Source organism: Taudactylus pleione, unplaced genomic scaffold, assembly GCF_031769625.1.
Source record: "Taudactylus pleione unplaced genomic scaffold, aTauple2 ptg000550l, whole genome shotgun sequence".
Taxonomy (NCBI): domain Eukaryota; kingdom Metazoa; phylum Chordata; class Amphibia; order Anura; family Myobatrachidae; genus Taudactylus; species Taudactylus pleione.
In genome coordinates, this window is record NW_028284952.1 from 427,501 (window position 1) to 440,000 (window position 12,500).

The following is a 12,500-nucleotide window of genomic DNA, read 5'->3' on the forward strand; positions in this document are numbered from 1 at the left end:
CAGTAGGTAATTTTATACTGCCATAACATTCTTTTCTATTACATTTTACATTTAATTTTTTCAACTTATTAATGAATTTACTTGAGTTAAGAAGTAATAGAGGTCTAAAGTTAATGTTTTTGAGCACCTACAGCCAAACCACACTGGACATGCCCAATCTCGTCTGATCTTGGAAGCTATGCAGTGTTGGGACTGGTTAGTACTTGGATGGGAGACTACCTAGGAATCCTAGGTGCTGTAGGTAATTTTATACTGCCATAACATTCTTTTCTATTACATTTTACATTTAATTTTTTCAACTTATCAATGAATTTACTTGTGTTAAGAAGTAAAAGTGGTCTAAATTTAACGCTTTTGAGCACCTACAGCCAAACCACAGTGGACATGCCCAATCTCGTCTGATCTTGGAAGCTATGCAGTGTTGGGCCTGGTTAGTACTTGGATGGGAGACCACCTGGGAATACCAGGAGCTGTAGGTAATTTTAAACTACCATAACATTCTTTTCTATTACATTTTACATTTAATTTTTTCAACTTATCAATGAATTTACTTGAGTTAAGAAGTAATAGAGGTCTAAATTTAATGCTTTTGAGCACCTACAGCCAAACCACACTGGACATGCCCAATCTCGTCTGATCTTGGAAGCTATGCAGTGTTGGGCCTCGTTTGTACTTGGATGGGAGACCACCTGGGAATACCAGGTGCTGTAGGTAATTTTAGACAACCAAAATATTCTTTTCTATTACATTTTACATTTCATTTTTTCAACTTATCAATGAATTTACTTGAGTTAAGAAGTAAAAGAGGTCTATAGTTAATGTTTTTGAGCATCTACAGCCAAACCACACTGGACATGCCCAATCTCAACTGATCTTGGAAGCTATGCAGTGTTGGGCCTGGTTAGTACTTGGATGGGAGACCACCTGGGAATACCAGGTGCTGTAGGTAATTTTATACTGCCATAACATTCTTTTCTATAACATTTTACATTTCATTTTTCAACTTATCATTGAATTTACTTGAGTTAAGAAGTAAAAGAGGTCTAAAGTTTACGTTTTTGAGCACCTACAGCCAAACCACACTGGACATGCCCAATCTCGTCTGATCTTGGAAGCTATGCAGTGTTGGGCCTGGTTAGTACTTGGATGGGAGACCACCTGGGATTACCAGGTGCTGTAGGTAATTTTATAGTGCCATAACATTCTTTTCTATTACATTTTAAATTTAATTTTTTCAACTTATCAATGAATTTACTTGAGTTAAGAAGTAATAGAGGTCTAAAGTTAATGTTTTTGAGCACCTACAGCCAAACCACACTGGACATGCCCAGTCTCATCAGATTTTGGAAGCTATGTAGTGTTGGACCTGGTTAGTACTTGGATGGGAGACCACCTAGGAATCCCAGGTGCTGTAGGTAATTATATACTGCCATAACAGTCTATTACATTTTACATTTAATTTTTTCAACTTATCAATGAATTTACTTGAGTAAAGAAGTAAAAGAGGTCTAAAGTTAATGTCTTTGAGCACCTACAGCCAAACCACACTGGACATGCCCAATCTCGTCTGATCTTGGAAGCTATGCAGTGTTTGGCCTGGTTTGTACTTGGATGGGAGACCACCTGGGAATACAAGGTGCTGTAGGTAATTTTATACTGCCATAACATTCTTTTCTAGAACATTTTACATTTAATTTTTTCAACTTATCAATGAATTTACTTGAGTTAAGAAGTAAAAGAGGTCTAAAGTTAATGCTTTTGAGCACCTACAGCCAAAGCACACTGGACATGCCCAATCTCGTCTGATCTTGGAAGCTATGCAGCGTTGGGCCTGGTTAGTACTTGGATGGGAGACCACCTTGGAATACCAGGAGCTGTAGGTAATTTTATACTGCCATAACATTCTTTTCTATTATATTTTACATTTAATTTTACAACTTATCATTGAATTTACTTGAGTTAAGAAGTAAAAGAGGTCTAAAGTTAATGTTTTTGAGCACCTACAGTCAAACCACACTGGACATGCCCAATCTCGTCTGATCTTGGAAGCTATGCAGTGTTGGGCCTGGTTAGTACTTGGATGGGAGACCACCTGGGAATACCAGGTGCTGTAGGTAATTTTATACTGCCATAACATTCTTTTCTATTACATTTTACATTTAATTTTTTCAACTTATCAATGAATTTACTTGAGTTAAGAAGTAATAGCTGTATAAATTTAATGCTTTTGGGCACCTACAGCCAAACCACACTGGACATGCCCAATCTCGTCTGATCTTGGAAACTATGCAGTGTTGGGACTGGTTAGTACTTGGATGGGAGACCACCTGGAAATACCAGGTGCTGTAGGTAATTTTATACTGCCATAACATTCTTTTCTATTACATTTTACATTTAATTTTTTCAACTTATCAATGAATTTACTTGAGTTAAGAAGTAAAAGAGGTCTAAAGTTAATGGTTTTGAGCACCTAAAGCCAGACCACACTGGACATGCCCAATCTCGTCTGATCTTGGAAGCTATGCAGTGTTGGGCCTGGTTAGTACTTGGATGGGAGACCACCTGGGAATACCAGGAGCTGTAGGTAATTTTAAACTACCATAACATTCTTTTCTATTACATTTTACATTTAATTTTTTCAACTTATCAATGAATTTACTTGAGTTAAGAAGTAATAGAGGTCTAAATTTAATGCTTTTGAGCACCTACAGCCAAACCACACTGGACATGCCCAATCTCGTCTGATCTTGGAAGCTATGCAGTGTTGGGCCTCGTTTGTACTTGGATGGGAGACCACCTGGGAATACCAGGTGCTGTAGGTAATTTTAGACAACCAAAATATTCTTTTCTATTACATTTTACATTTCATTTTTTCAACTTATCAATGAATTTACTTGAGTTAAGAAGTAAAAGAGGTCTATAGTTAATGTTTTTGAGCACCTACAGCCAAACCACACTGGACATGCCCAATCTCAACTGATCTTGGAAGCTATGCAGTGTTGGGCCTGGTTAGTACTTGGATGGGAGACCACCTGGGAATACCAGGTGCTGTAGGTAATTTTATACTGCCATAACATTCTTTTCTATAACATTTTACATTTCATTTTTCAACTTATCATTGAATTTACTTGAGTTAAGAAGTAAAAGAGGTCTAAAGTTTACGTTTTTGAGCACCTACAGCCAAACCACACTGGACATGCCCAATCTCGTCTGATCTTGGAAGCTATGCAGTGTTGGGCCTGGTTAGTACTTGGATGGGAGACCACCTGGGATTACCAGGTGCTGTAGGTAATTTTATAGTGCCATAACATTCTTTTCTATTACATTTTAAATTTAATTTTTTCAACTTATCAATGAATTTACTTGAGTTAAGAAGTAATAGAGGTCTAAAGTTAATGTTTTTGAGCACCTACAGCCAAACCACACTGGACATGCCCAATCTCGTCTGATCTTGGAAGCTGTGCAGTGTTGGGCCTGGTTAGTACTTGGATGGGAGACCACCTGGGAATACCAGGTGCTGTAGGTAATTTTATGCAGCCATAACATTCTTTTCTATTACATTTTACATTTAATTTTTTCAACTTATCAATGAATTTACTTGAGTTAAGAAGTAAAAGAGGTCTAAAGTTAATGTTTATGAGCACCTACAGCCAAACCACACTGGACATGCCCAGTCTCATCTGATTTTGGAAGCTATGTAGTGTTGGACCTGGTTAGTACTTGGATGGGAGACCACCTAGGAATCCCAGGTGCTGTAGGTAATTATATACTGCCATAACAGTCTATTACATTTTACATTTAATTTTTTCAACTTATCAATGAATTTACTTGAGTAAAGAAGTAAAAGAGGTCTAAAGTTAATATCTTTGAGCACCTACAGCCAAACCACACTGGACATGCCCAATCTCGTCTGATCTTGGAAGCTATGCAGTGTTTGGCCTGGTTTGTACTTGGATGGGAGACCACCTGGGAATACAAGGTGCTGTAGGTAATTTTATACTGCCATAACATTCTTTTCTAGAACATTTTACATTTAATTTTTTCAACTTATCAATGAATTTACTTGAGTTAAGAAGTAAAAGAGGTCTAAAGTTAATGTTTTTGAGCACCTACAGCCAAAGCACACTGGACATGCCCAATCTCGTCTGATCTTGGAAGCTATGCAGTGTTGGGCCTGGTTAGTACTTGGATGGGAGACCACCTTGGAATACCAGGAGCTGTAGGTAATTTTATACTGCCATAACATTCTTTTCTATTATATTTTACATTTAATTTTACAACTTATCATTGAATTTACTTGAGTTAAGAAGTAAAAGAGGTCTAAAGTTAATGTTTTTGAGCACCTACAGTCAAACCACACTGGACATGCCCAATCTCGTCTGATCTTGGAAGCTATGCAGTGTTGGGCCTGGTTAGTACTTGGATGGGAGACCACCTGGGAATACCAGGTGCTGTAGGTAATTTTATACTGCCATAACATTCTTTTCTATTACATTTTACATTTAATTTTTTCAACTTATCAATGAATTTACTTGAGTTAAGAAGTAATAGCTGTATAAATTTAATGCTTTTGGGCACCTACAGCCAAACCACACTGGACATGCCCAATCTCGTCTGATCTTGGAAACTATGCAGTGTTGGGACTGGTTAGTACTTGGATGGGAGACCACCTGGGAATACCAGGTGCTGTAGGTAATTTTATACTGCCATAACATTCTTTTCTATTACATTTTACATTTAATTTTTTCAACTTATCAATGAATTTACTTGAGTTAAGAAGTAAAAGAGGTCTAAAGTTAATGGTTTTGAGCACCTACAGCCAGACCACACTGGACATGCCCAATCTCGTCTGATCTTGGAAGCTCTGCAGTGTTGGGCCTGGTTAGTACTTGGATGGGAGACCACCTGGGAATACCAGGTGCTGTAGGTAATTTTACACTGCCATAACATTCTTTTCTATTACATTTTACATTTAATTTTTTCAACTTAACATTGAATTTACTTGAGTTAAGAAATAAAAGCGGTCTAAATTTAATGCTTTTGAGCACCTACAGCCAAACCACAGTGGACATGCCCAATCTCGTCTGATCTTGGAAGTTATGCAGTGTTGGGCCTGGTTAGTACTTGGATGGGAGACCACCTGGGAATACCAGGAGCTGTAGGTAATTTTATACTGCCAGAACATTCTTTTCTATTACATTTTACATTTAATTTTTTCAACTTATCAATGAATTTCCTTGAGTTAAGAAGTAAAAGAGGTCTAAAGTTAATACTTTTGAGCACCTACAGCCAATCCACACTGGACATGCCCAATCTCGTCTTATCTTGGTAACTATGCAGTGTTGGGTATGGTCAGAACTTGGATGGGAGACCACCTGGGAAAAGCAGGTGCAGTAGGTAATTTTATACTGCCATAACATTCTTTTCTATTGCATTTTACATTTAATTTTTTCAACTTATCAATGAATTTACTTGAGTTAAGAAGTAATACAGGTCTAAAGTTAATGATTTTGAGCATCTACAGTCAAACCACACTGGACATGCCCAATCTTGTCTGATCTTGGAAGCTATGCAGTGTTGGGCCTGGTTTGTACTTGGATGGGAGACCACCTGGGAATACCAGGAGCTGTAGGTAATTTTAGACAGCCAAAATCATTCTTTTTTATTACATTTTACATTTGATTTTTTCAACTTATCAATGAATTTACTTGAGTTAAGAAGTAATAGAGGTCTAAAGTTAATGTTTTTGAGCACCTACAGCCAAACCACACTGGACATGCCCAATCTCGTCTGATCTTGGAAGCTATGCAGTGTTGGGCCTGGTTAGTACTTGGATGGGAGACCACCTGGGAATACCAGGAGCTGTAGGTAATTTTATACTGCCATAACATTCTTTTCTATTACATTTTACATTTAATTTTTCAACTTATCATTGAATTTACTTGAGTTAAGAAGTAAAAGAGGTCTAAAGTTAATACTTTTGAGCACCTACAGCCAATCCACACTGGACATGCCCCATGTCGTTTTATCTTGGTAGCTATGCAGTGTTGGGCATGGTCAGTACTTGGATGGGAGACCACCTGGGAAAACCAGGTGCAGTAGGTAATTTTATACTGCCATAACATTCTTTTCTATTACATTTTACATTTAATTTTTTCAACTTATTAATGAATTTACTTGAGTTAAGAAGTAATAGAGGTCTAAAGTTAATGTTTTTGAGCACCTACAGCCAAACCACACTGGACATGCCCAATCTCGTCTGATCTTGGAAGCTATGCAGTGTTGGGACTGGTTAGTACTTGGATGGGAGACTACCTAGGAATCCTAGGTGCTGTAGGTAATTTTATACTGCCATAACATTCTTTTCTATTACATTTTACATTTAATTTTTTCAACTTATCAATGAATTTACTTGTGTTAAGAAGTAAAAGTGGTCTAAATTTAACGCTTTTGAGCACCTACAGCCAAACCACAGTGGACATGCCCAATCTCGTCTGATCTTGGAAGCTATGCAGTGTTGGGCCTGGTTAGTACTTGGATGGGAGACCACCTGGGAATACCAGGAGCTGTAGGTAATTTTAAACTACCATAACATTCTTTTCTATTACATTTTACATTTAATTTTTTCAACTTATCAATGAATTTACTTGAGTTAAGAAGTAATAGAGGTCTAAATTTAATGCTTTTGAGCACCTACAGCCAAACCACACTGGACATGCCCAATCTCGTCTGATCTTGGAAGCTATGCAGTGTTGGGCCTCGTTTGTACTTGGATGGGAGACCACCTGGGAATACCAGGTGCTGTAGGTAATTTTATACTGCCATAACATTCTTTTCTATTACATTTTACATTTCATTTTTCAACTTATCATTGAATTTACTTGAGTTAAGAAGTAAAAGAGGTCTAAAGTTAATGTTTTTGAGCAACTACAGCCAAACCACACTGGACATGCCCAATCTCGTCTGATCTTGGAAGCTATGCAGTGTTGGGCCTGGTTAGTACTTGGATGGGAAACCACCTGGGAATACCAGGTGCTGTAGGTAATTTTATACTGCCATAACAGTCTTTTCTATTACATTTTACATTTGATTTTTTCAACTTATCAATGAATTTCCTTGAGTTAAGAAGTAATAGAGGTCTAAAGTTAATACTTCTGAGCACCTACAGCCAATCCACACTGGACATGCCCAATCTCGTCTGATCTTGGAAGCTATGCAGTGTTGGGCCTGGTTAGTACTTGGATGGGAGACCACCTGGGAATACCAGGAGCTGTAGGTAATTTTATACTGCCAGAACATTCTTTTCTATTACATTTTACATTTAAATTTTTCAACTTATCAATGAATTTACTTGAGTTAAGAAGTAATAGAGGTCTAAAGTTAATGCTTTTGAGCACCTACTGCCAAACCACACTGGACATGCCCAATCTCGTCTGATCTTGGAAGCTATGCAGTGTTGTGCCTGGTTAGTACTTGGATGGGAGACCACCTGGGAATACCAGGTGCTGTAGGTAATTTTATGCAGCCATAACATTCTTTTCTATTACATTTTACATTTAATTTTTTCAACTTATCAATGAATTTACTTGAGTTAAGAAGTAAAAGAGGTCTAAATTTAATGTTTTTGAGCACCTACAGCCAAACCACACTGGACATGCCCAATCTCGTCTGATCTTGGAAGCTATGCAGTGTTGGACCTGGTTAGTACTTGGATAGGAGACCACCTAGGAATCCCAGGTGCTGTAGGTAATTTTAAACTGCCATAACATTCTTTTCTATTACATTTTACATTTCATTTTTTCAACTTATCAATGAATTTACTTGAGTTAAGAAGTAATAGAGGTCTAAAGTTAATGTTTTTGAGCACCTACAGCCAAACCACACTGGACATGCCCAATCTCGTCTGATCTTGGAAGCTATGCAGTGTTGGGCCTGGTTAGTACTTGGATGGGAGACCACCTGGGAATACCAGGAGCTGTAGGTAATTTTATACTGCCATAACATTCTTTTCTATTACATTTTACATTTAATTTTTCAACTTATCATTGAATTTACTTGAGTTAAGAAGTAAAAGAGGTCTAAAGTTAATACTTTTGAGCACCTACAGCCAATCCACACTGGACATGCCCCATCTCGTTTTATCTTGGTAGCTATGCAGTGTTGGGCATGGTCAGTACTTGGATGGGAGACCACCTGCGAAAACCAGGTGCAGTAGGTAATTTTATACTGTCATAACATTCTTTTCTGTTACATTTTACATTTAATTTTTTCAACTTATTAATGAATTTACTTGAGTTAAGAAGTAATAGAGGTCTAAATTTAATGTTTTTGAGCACCTACAGCCAAACCACACTGGACATGCCCAATCTCGTCTGATCTTGGAAGCTATGCAGTGTTGGGACTGGTTAGTACTTGGATGGGAGACTACCTAGGAATCCTAGGTGCTGTAGGTAATTTTATACTGCCATAACATTCTTTTCTATTACATTTTACATTTAATTTTTTCAACTTATCAATGAATTTACTTGTGTTAAGAAGTAAAAGCGGTCTAAATTTAATGCTTTTGAGCACCTACAGCCAAACCACAGTGGACATGCCCAATCTCGTCTCATCTTGGAAGCTATGCAGTGTTGGGCCTGGTTAGTACTTGGATGGGAGACCACCTGGGAATACCAGGAGCTGTAGGTAATTTTAAACTACCATAACATTCTTTTCTATTACATTTTACATTTAATTTTTTCAACTTATCAATGAATTTACTTGAGTTAAGAAGTAATAGAGGTCTAAATTTAATGCTTTTGAGCACCTACAGCCAAACCACACTGGACATGCCCAATCTCGTCTGATCTTGGAAACTATGCAGTGTTGGGCCTCGTTTGTACTTGGATGGGAGACCACCTGGGAATACCAGGTGCTGTAGGTAATTTTAGACAACCAAAACATTCTTTCTATTACATTTTACATTTCATTTTTTCAACTTATCAATGAATTTACTTGAGTTAAGAAGTAAAAGAGGTCTATAGTTAATGTTTTTGAGCACCTACAGCCAAACCACACTGGACATGCCCAATCTCAACTGATCTTGGAAGCTATGCAGTGTTGGGCCTGGTTAGTACTTGGATGGGAGACCACCTGGGAATACCAGGTGCTGTAGGTAATTTTATAGTGCCATAACATTCTTTTCTATTACATTTTAAATTTATTTTTTTCAACTTATCAATGAATTTACTTGAGTTAAGAAGTAATAGAGGTCTAAAGTTAATGTTTTTGAGCACCTACAGCCAAACCACACTGGACATGCCCAATCTCGTCTGATCTTGGAAGCTATGCAGTGTTGGGCCTGGTTAGAACTTGGATGGGAGACCACCTGGGAATACCAGGTGCTGTAGGTAATTTTATGCAGCCATAACATTCTTTTCTATTACATTTTACATTTAATTTTTTCAACTTATCAATGAATTTACTTGAGTTAAGAAGTAAAAGATGTCTAAAGTTAATGTTTATGAGCACCTACAGCCAAACCACACTGGACATGCCCAATCTCGTCTGATTTTGGAAGCTATGCAGTGTTGGACCTGGTTAGTACTTGGATAGGAGACCACCTAGGAATCCCAGGTGCTGTAGGTAATTTTATACTGCCATAACAGTCTATTACATTTTACATTTAATTTTTTCAACTTATCAATGAATTTACTTGAGTAAAGAAGTAAAAGAGGTCTAAAGTTAATGTATTTGAGCACCTACAGCCAAACCACACTGGACATGCCCAATCTCGTCTGATCTTGGAAGCTATGCAGTGTTTGGCCTGGTTTGTACTTGGATGGGAGACCACCTGGGAATACAAGGTGCTGTAGGTAATTTTATACTGCCATAACATTCTTTTCTAGAACATTTTACATTTAATTTTTTCAACTTATCAATGAATTTACTTGAGTTAAGAAGTAAAAGAGGTCTAAAGTTAGTGTTTTTGAGCACCTGCAGCCAAAGCACACTGGACATGCCCAATCTCGTCTGATCTTGGAAGCTATGCAGTGTTGGGCCTGGTTAGTACTTGGATGGGAGACCACCTTGGAATACCAGGAGCTGTAGGTAATTTTATACTGCCATAACATTCTTTTCTATTATATTTTACATTTAATTTTACAACTTATCATTGAATTTACTTGAGTTAAGAAGTAAAAGAGGTCTAAAGTTAATGTTTTTGAGCACCTACAGTCAAACCACACTGGACATGCCCAATCTCGTCTGATCTTGGAAGCTATGCAGTGTTGGGCCTGGTTAGTACTTGGATGGGAGACCACCTAGGAATACCAGGTGCTGTAGGTAATTTTATACTGCCATAACATTCTTTTCTATTAAATTTTACATTTAATTTTTTCAACTTATCAATGAATTTACTTGAGTTAAGAAGTAATAGCGGTATAAATTTAATGCTTTTGGGCACCTACAGCCAAACCACACTGGACATGCCCAATCTCGTCTGATCTTGGAAACTATGCAGTGTTGGGACTGGTTAGTACTTGGATGGGAGACCACCTGGGAATACCAGGTGCTGTAGGTAATTTTATACTGCCATAACATTCTTTTCTATTACATTTTACATTTAATTTTTTCAACTTATCAATGAATTTACTTGAGTTAAGAAGTAAAAGAGGTCTAAAGTTAATGGTTTTGAGCACCTACAGCCAGACCACACTGGACATGCCCAATCTTGTCTGATCTTGGAAGCTATGCAGTGTTGGGCCTGGTTAGTACTTGGATGGGGGACCACCTGGGAATACCAGGTGCTGTAGGTAATTTAATGCAGCCATAACATTCTTTTCTATTACATATTACATTTCATTTTTCAACTTATCATTGAATTTACTTGAGTTAAGAAGTAAAAGAGGTCTAAAGTTAATGTTTTTGAGCACCTACAGCCAAACCACACTGGACATGCCCAATCTCGTCTGATCTTGGAAGCTATGCAGTGTTGGGCCTGGTTAGTACTTGGATGGGAGACGACCTGGGAATACCAGGAGCTGTAGGTAATTTTATACTGCCATAACATTCTTTTCTATTACATTTTACATTTAATTTTTTCATCTTATCAATGAATTTACTTGAGTAAAGAAGTAATAGAGGTCTAAATTTAATACTTTTGAGCACCTACAGCCAAACCACACTGGACATGCCCAATCTTGTCTGATCTTGGAAGCTATGCAGTGTTGGGCCTGGTTTGTACTTGGATGGGAGACCACCTGGGAATACCAGGTGCTGTAGGTAATTTTAGACAGCCAAAATCATTCTTTTCTATTACATTTTACATTTCATTTTTTCAACTTATCAATGAATTTACTTGAGTTAAGAAGTAAAAGCGGTCTAAAGTTAATGTTTTTGAGCACCTACAGCCAAACCACACTGGACATGCCCAATCTCGTCTGATCTTGGAAGCTATGCATTGTTGGGCCTGGTTAGTACTTAGATCGGAGACCACCTGGGAATACTAGGTGCTGTAGGTAATTTTATACTGCCATAACATTCTTTTCTATTTCATTTTACATTTTATTTTTCAACTTATCATTGAATTTACTTGAGTTAAGAAGTAAAAGAGGTCTAAAGTTAATGTTTTTGAGCACCTACAGCCAAACCACACTGGACATGCCCAATCTCGTCTGATCTTGGAAGCTATGCAGTGTTGGGCCTGGTTAGTACTTGGATGGGAGACCACCTGGGAATACCAGGTGCTGTAGGTAATTTTATACTGCCATAACAGTCTTTTCTATTACATTTTACATTTAATTTTTTCAACTTATCAATGAATTTACTTGAGTTAAGAAGTAATAGAGGTCTAAAGTTAATGTTTTTGAGCACCTACAGCCAAACCACACTGGACATGCCCAATCTCGTCTGATCTTGGAAGCTATGCAGTGTTGGGCCTGGTTAGTACTTGGATGGGAGACCACCTGGGAATACCAGGAGCTGTAGGTAATTTTATACTGCCTTAACATTCTTTTCTATTACATTTTACATTTAATTTTTCAACTTATCATTGAATTTACTTGAGTTAAGAAGTAAAAGAGGTCTAAATTTAATGCTTTTGAGCACCTACAGCCAAACCACAGTGGACATGCCCAATCTCGTCTGATCTTGGAAGCTATGCAGTGTTGGGCCTGGTTAGTACTTGGATGGGAGACCACCTGGGAATACCAGGAGCTGTAGGTAATTTTATACTGCCAGAACTTTCTTTTCTATTACATTTTACATTTAATTTTTTCAACTTATCAATGAATTTCCTTGAGTTAAGAAGTAATAGAGGTCTAAAGTTAATACTTTTGAGCACCTACAGCCAATCCACACTGGACATGCCCAATCTCGTCTTATCTTGGTAGCTATGCAGTGTTGGGTATGGACAGAACTTGGATGGGAGACCACCTGGGAAAACCAGGTGCAGTAGGTAATTTTATACTGCCATAACATTCTTTTCTATTACATTTTACATTTAATTTTTTCAACTTATC

General features: G+C 37.6%; 3 non-coding genes and 46 pseudogenes across 3 annotated transcripts; all 49 read left to right on the forward strand.

Annotated features, from left to right (window-relative positions):
- Positions 1–125: 125 nt before the first annotated feature.
- On the forward strand, positions 126–244 carry LOC148484763 (5S ribosomal RNA; annotated as a pseudogene).
- Positions 245–360: 116 nt separating this feature from the next.
- On the forward strand, positions 361–479 carry LOC148484764 (5S ribosomal RNA; annotated as a pseudogene).
- A 116-nt stretch (positions 480–595) lies between these two features.
- On the forward strand, positions 596–714 carry LOC148484765 (5S ribosomal RNA; annotated as a pseudogene).
- Positions 715–830: 116 nt separating this feature from the next.
- Positions 831–949, forward strand: LOC148484766 (5S ribosomal RNA; annotated as a pseudogene).
- A 115-nt stretch (positions 950–1,064) lies between these two features.
- Positions 1,065–1,183, forward strand: LOC148484767 (5S ribosomal RNA; annotated as a pseudogene).
- Positions 1,184–1,299: 116 nt separating this feature from the next.
- LOC148484768 (5S ribosomal RNA) lies at positions 1,300–1,418 on the forward strand (annotated as a pseudogene).
- A 111-nt stretch (positions 1,419–1,529) lies between these two features.
- On the forward strand, positions 1,530–1,648 carry LOC148484769 (5S ribosomal RNA; annotated as a pseudogene).
- Positions 1,649–1,764: 116 nt separating this feature from the next.
- LOC148484770 (5S ribosomal RNA) lies at positions 1,765–1,883 on the forward strand (annotated as a pseudogene).
- Positions 1,884–1,998: 115 nt separating this feature from the next.
- On the forward strand, positions 1,999–2,117 carry LOC148484771 (5S ribosomal RNA). Its single transcript, XR_015870867.1, has one exon. It is a non-coding gene; the product is annotated as a 5S ribosomal RNA (ribosomal RNA).
- A 116-nt stretch (positions 2,118–2,233) lies between these two features.
- Positions 2,234–2,352, forward strand: LOC148484772 (5S ribosomal RNA; annotated as a pseudogene).
- A 116-nt stretch (positions 2,353–2,468) lies between these two features.
- Positions 2,469–2,587, forward strand: LOC148484773 (5S ribosomal RNA; annotated as a pseudogene).
- A 116-nt stretch (positions 2,588–2,703) lies between these two features.
- On the forward strand, positions 2,704–2,822 carry LOC148484774 (5S ribosomal RNA; annotated as a pseudogene).
- A 116-nt stretch (positions 2,823–2,938) lies between these two features.
- On the forward strand, positions 2,939–3,057 carry LOC148484775 (5S ribosomal RNA; annotated as a pseudogene).
- Positions 3,058–3,172: 115 nt separating this feature from the next.
- Positions 3,173–3,291, forward strand: LOC148484776 (5S ribosomal RNA; annotated as a pseudogene).
- Positions 3,292–3,407: 116 nt separating this feature from the next.
- Positions 3,408–3,526, forward strand: LOC148484777 (5S ribosomal RNA; annotated as a pseudogene).
- Positions 3,527–3,642: 116 nt separating this feature from the next.
- LOC148484778 (5S ribosomal RNA) lies at positions 3,643–3,761 on the forward strand (annotated as a pseudogene).
- Positions 3,762–3,872: 111 nt separating this feature from the next.
- Positions 3,873–3,991, forward strand: LOC148484779 (5S ribosomal RNA; annotated as a pseudogene).
- A 116-nt stretch (positions 3,992–4,107) lies between these two features.
- Positions 4,108–4,226, forward strand: LOC148484780 (5S ribosomal RNA; annotated as a pseudogene).
- A 115-nt stretch (positions 4,227–4,341) lies between these two features.
- Positions 4,342–4,460, forward strand: LOC148484781 (5S ribosomal RNA). Its single transcript, XR_015870869.1, has one exon. It is a non-coding gene; the product is annotated as a 5S ribosomal RNA (ribosomal RNA).
- Positions 4,461–4,576: 116 nt separating this feature from the next.
- Positions 4,577–4,695, forward strand: LOC148484782 (5S ribosomal RNA; annotated as a pseudogene).
- Positions 4,696–4,811: 116 nt separating this feature from the next.
- On the forward strand, positions 4,812–4,930 carry LOC148484783 (5S ribosomal RNA; annotated as a pseudogene).
- A 116-nt stretch (positions 4,931–5,046) lies between these two features.
- LOC148484784 (5S ribosomal RNA) lies at positions 5,047–5,165 on the forward strand (annotated as a pseudogene).
- A 351-nt stretch (positions 5,166–5,516) lies between these two features.
- LOC148484785 (5S ribosomal RNA) lies at positions 5,517–5,635 on the forward strand (annotated as a pseudogene).
- A 117-nt stretch (positions 5,636–5,752) lies between these two features.
- On the forward strand, positions 5,753–5,871 carry LOC148484786 (5S ribosomal RNA; annotated as a pseudogene).
- A 350-nt stretch (positions 5,872–6,221) lies between these two features.
- On the forward strand, positions 6,222–6,340 carry LOC148484787 (5S ribosomal RNA; annotated as a pseudogene).
- A 116-nt stretch (positions 6,341–6,456) lies between these two features.
- On the forward strand, positions 6,457–6,575 carry LOC148484788 (5S ribosomal RNA; annotated as a pseudogene).
- A 116-nt stretch (positions 6,576–6,691) lies between these two features.
- On the forward strand, positions 6,692–6,810 carry LOC148484789 (5S ribosomal RNA; annotated as a pseudogene).
- A 115-nt stretch (positions 6,811–6,925) lies between these two features.
- Positions 6,926–7,044, forward strand: LOC148484790 (5S ribosomal RNA; annotated as a pseudogene).
- Positions 7,045–7,160: 116 nt separating this feature from the next.
- Positions 7,161–7,279, forward strand: LOC148484791 (5S ribosomal RNA; annotated as a pseudogene).
- Positions 7,280–7,395: 116 nt separating this feature from the next.
- Positions 7,396–7,514, forward strand: LOC148484792 (5S ribosomal RNA; annotated as a pseudogene).
- Positions 7,515–7,630: 116 nt separating this feature from the next.
- Positions 7,631–7,749, forward strand: LOC148484793 (5S ribosomal RNA; annotated as a pseudogene).
- Positions 7,750–7,865: 116 nt separating this feature from the next.
- LOC148484794 (5S ribosomal RNA) lies at positions 7,866–7,984 on the forward strand (annotated as a pseudogene).
- A 350-nt stretch (positions 7,985–8,334) lies between these two features.
- On the forward strand, positions 8,335–8,453 carry LOC148484795 (5S ribosomal RNA; annotated as a pseudogene).
- Positions 8,454–8,569: 116 nt separating this feature from the next.
- On the forward strand, positions 8,570–8,688 carry LOC148484796 (5S ribosomal RNA; annotated as a pseudogene).
- A 116-nt stretch (positions 8,689–8,804) lies between these two features.
- Positions 8,805–8,923, forward strand: LOC148484797 (5S ribosomal RNA; annotated as a pseudogene).
- Positions 8,924–9,038: 115 nt separating this feature from the next.
- On the forward strand, positions 9,039–9,157 carry LOC148484798 (5S ribosomal RNA; annotated as a pseudogene).
- A 116-nt stretch (positions 9,158–9,273) lies between these two features.
- Positions 9,274–9,392, forward strand: LOC148484799 (5S ribosomal RNA; annotated as a pseudogene).
- Positions 9,393–9,508: 116 nt separating this feature from the next.
- LOC148484800 (5S ribosomal RNA) lies at positions 9,509–9,627 on the forward strand (annotated as a pseudogene).
- Positions 9,628–9,738: 111 nt separating this feature from the next.
- LOC148484801 (5S ribosomal RNA) lies at positions 9,739–9,857 on the forward strand (annotated as a pseudogene).
- A 116-nt stretch (positions 9,858–9,973) lies between these two features.
- LOC148484802 (5S ribosomal RNA) lies at positions 9,974–10,092 on the forward strand (annotated as a pseudogene).
- Positions 10,093–10,207: 115 nt separating this feature from the next.
- Positions 10,208–10,326, forward strand: LOC148484803 (5S ribosomal RNA; annotated as a pseudogene).
- A 116-nt stretch (positions 10,327–10,442) lies between these two features.
- Positions 10,443–10,561, forward strand: LOC148484804 (5S ribosomal RNA; annotated as a pseudogene).
- A 116-nt stretch (positions 10,562–10,677) lies between these two features.
- LOC148484805 (5S ribosomal RNA) lies at positions 10,678–10,796 on the forward strand (annotated as a pseudogene).
- A 115-nt stretch (positions 10,797–10,911) lies between these two features.
- LOC148484806 (5S ribosomal RNA) lies at positions 10,912–11,030 on the forward strand (annotated as a pseudogene).
- A 116-nt stretch (positions 11,031–11,146) lies between these two features.
- Positions 11,147–11,265, forward strand: LOC148484807 (5S ribosomal RNA; annotated as a pseudogene).
- Positions 11,266–11,382: 117 nt separating this feature from the next.
- Positions 11,383–11,501, forward strand: LOC148484808 (5S ribosomal RNA; annotated as a pseudogene).
- A 115-nt stretch (positions 11,502–11,616) lies between these two features.
- On the forward strand, positions 11,617–11,735 carry LOC148484809 (5S ribosomal RNA). Its single transcript, XR_015871717.1, has one exon. It is a non-coding gene; the product is annotated as a 5S ribosomal RNA (ribosomal RNA).
- A 116-nt stretch (positions 11,736–11,851) lies between these two features.
- On the forward strand, positions 11,852–11,970 carry LOC148484810 (5S ribosomal RNA; annotated as a pseudogene).
- A 115-nt stretch (positions 11,971–12,085) lies between these two features.
- Positions 12,086–12,204, forward strand: LOC148484811 (5S ribosomal RNA; annotated as a pseudogene).
- The last annotated feature ends 296 nt before the right edge of the window (positions 12,205–12,500 follow it).